Genomic DNA, 3,261 nt, shown 5'->3' on the forward strand with positions numbered 1-3,261 from the left:
CCTACATGCTGAGCAGTTGATATAATACCCCATACCACCCCTGGGACATCAAAGCTTCCCCCACCCCTACCGCTGGAGGATCGGTAGGGGCCACAATGCATTGCTATGCCCAGGGGCCTACACTGCTGTTGATGCTCCTGTATGTATATATATATATATATATATATATATATATTTTTTTTTTTATTATTATTATTAATATTATTATTTATATACATTTGGTCTATATATAATACTTTAACTGACCCGGCATATACTGGGTCACCTAAGTGTCCATCTCCGTGCTTTGCTCCGCCCCTCTGGAAACCCCCTTCTGAAAATCCTGCGTTTGCCCCTGGGTGGGGCAGATGTAAGTTGTGCAGAGAGAATTAGATTTGAGTGGGGATTTACTTCAAAGTGAGATCTATATTGCAGTGTAAAAATAAAGCAGTCAGTATTTACCCTGCACAGGAACAAAATAACCCAAATCTAGATCTCTCTGCACATTTTACATCTGCCCCCCTGAAGTGCACATGGTTTTGTCCATCAAAGAAAGATTTTGTCAGAAAGAGTGAACTAGAATAAGGCCCTCAGTGTGGTGCCCAGTCACTCCAATTACACCATTGTGCTTCTCTGCTTCAGCTTGCAATACCTTAGTCTGCATATCGCCGCAAGCAGTCTCAAACCTACTTATTCCTTCCTGCAGATTCATTTTGTTTTTTACTATGTGTAGTCTCAACCAGGGGCGAATTTAGAGGTCAGGCCGCCCCTAGGCACAACACATATATATAAATAAATAAAAACTTTATTCTGTAGTGCAGTGGACTCAGGAGGGAGAGAGGGAGGGCGGGAGCCTGGAGCTGAGGCACACACATACACACTATGACGCCCACCCTGCATGCCCATTGACACAGCAGCCAATAGCGGAAGGGTGGCAGTGGGTTAGCATCAGCACACTGAGCTGAACCTCAAGTACAGGAGCGGACGGAGGATGTCGCCGCAGCGGGACAGTGCAGCAATCACACATGTGCAGCTGCAGCATGCGGACTCTGAGCGGGCAGTGGTGAGCGACAAGCAGCACGCCGCTGATCATGATGGCAGTGGCACTGCTTGTCACGCACCGATCTGCTCAGCCATCCAAGCCCAATGTTGCCGGCTGCCGCCCATAACATTTCCCGCCCCTAGGCCCGTGCCTCATCGGCCTATTGGGAAATACGGGCCTGGTCTCAACCAGACTATTCCTACATACATTATTGAGTAGAGTGCTAGTATCATTGTGCAGTTACTGCCTCAGCCAGCAGGGTTCTAGTTAGTATTCAAGATCTAAAACACGCGTAGAGGGTGCATAACTCTAGCTTGTATTACTTTCTGCACTTATACATTGTATTCCTGAACCACAACATTAAGGGGGAAATTTACTAAAGGAAATTTGTAAAAAATAGGTGTATTTGTATTCAGAAATTCACTTATTTTTGACATTTACTATCCCGAAAATACGGCAATTCGTATTCGTATTGATAGCACATCATTACGAATACGAATTGCCGTATTTTCGGCATAGTAAATGTCAAAAATAAGTGTATTTCTGGATACAAATACACCTATTTTTTTTACAAATTTCCTTTAGTAAATTTCCCCCTAAGCATCATCCATTTGTAAATATTCTAGACCACAGTAGTATTACTACCACCCTAGTCCCTTGTCTACTAATATTCTGTTCTCTTTCCTTCCAGTAGTTTAGGGATTGAACGGATTCAGGATTTGTGGCCCTATCTTCAATTGTCTAGCATAATGTTAGTGGGAAACAACTCAACAGCATAATGTTACCACTGACATGCTTCAAAATAAGGGCAAGATGTATCAATTTTCGGGGGGGGGGGGGAAGGGGTGGGTTCCACATTTTTTCCCTTAAGTTTTAACGCTGCGCATTTACCTGTTTTCGCCGAGTTGCTTCTCTTATGTATTAAAGTTTCTCCCATCAGCGGCTGCTGGCATCAGCGCGAAGAGGGTGTATTTTTTTTTTTAGCGCATGCACAGTGTCATTCTATGTTCTGGTGCGACATGGCCCTGGCGTACAGTCCCCTATACGGCCAGTGCAGCTGAATATATGTAGAAGCAGACTATTCGCCAGGTTGGAATGGCGAAATTTGTATAACAGAAGCTGCTCTTAGTACATTGGAGCCCGCGATCTATACGTTTAAAACCAATAGGCAGCGCGGGGAGATGCAATTTTTTTGGGGGTGGAAAACACATTGTGCCGCCACGGAAAACATGAAATAACATGGCGGAATATATGATAATACATCCCGCCCTAAGTATGGTGGCTTTTGGGTAGTTTGTTGGGTACTTGTGTATTAGCAGGGCACCCACTACGCAAATTGCTTTGGGTGATTCTGGATAAGAAAATCGGATCGCATGCGGTTTTTGCGTTCGATGCAATCGCATGTGATGCGATTTTCCTATGTAATTTATTCACTGCTCTCTGCAATTGCACCGCATGCAAAATCGCATGCGATTTTATAGGGTGCAATGCCATTTACTTAATATACACTTGTATGAGATGCAATGGGATTTAGGCACCCCCCTGATGCGTGGCGAGCGGTGGCGGAACACGTCCTCCCGACCTCTTAATACCCCCACTATCCACGTCGGAGTGGAGTTGATTTCATATAGTGTGGCCAGCGCAGGGAGCCCCACGAGGGGACGTAGGATACATGTAACATTATCCGCGTCCGCTCGCCATGCTTTGGGCGCGCTACACTATATAAAATCAACTCCACACCGCCATGGATAGTGGGTGTATGAATAGGTTGGGAGGACGCATTCTGCCGCCGCTCTCCACACTTCAGGGTGGCGTGGATAGTGTGTGTGTGTGTGTGTGTGTGTGTGTGTGGGGTGTGCTTAAATCCCATTAAATCGTATACAAGTGTATCTTCCAAGCATATTTACTGCAAAGCACAAACGAGAATGTGGCAGTCCTTCAGCAGAGGCTTTTCTATTCCCAGCATGCTATACAGGCCAGCTTTCTTTAAAGCTTGTGAGATCGTTGTCACAGGCACAGACCTGACCAATCTCAGCCCTAAATCCTATCAAAGTTGCACTGGCGTCTTGGTAGTTTACCATCTCAATATCCTCCCTCCTGTACTGCTCTAGGAAAGGCTTTGGTGGTACCATTTTCTTTGCACTTCCTAATATTTCTTTGCATGATAAACAGAGGGAGAGAAATCGCCTATGCACGAGTCAGCTTACCTCAGGAGTGCCATGTTTTAGGTTGTACCAACA

The sequence above is a fragment of the Crinia signifera genome, chromosome 5, assembly GCF_055691185.1.
Source record: "Crinia signifera chromosome 5, ASM5569118v1, whole genome shotgun sequence".
Taxonomy (NCBI): Eukaryota; Metazoa; Chordata; class Amphibia; order Anura; family Myobatrachidae; genus Crinia; species Crinia signifera.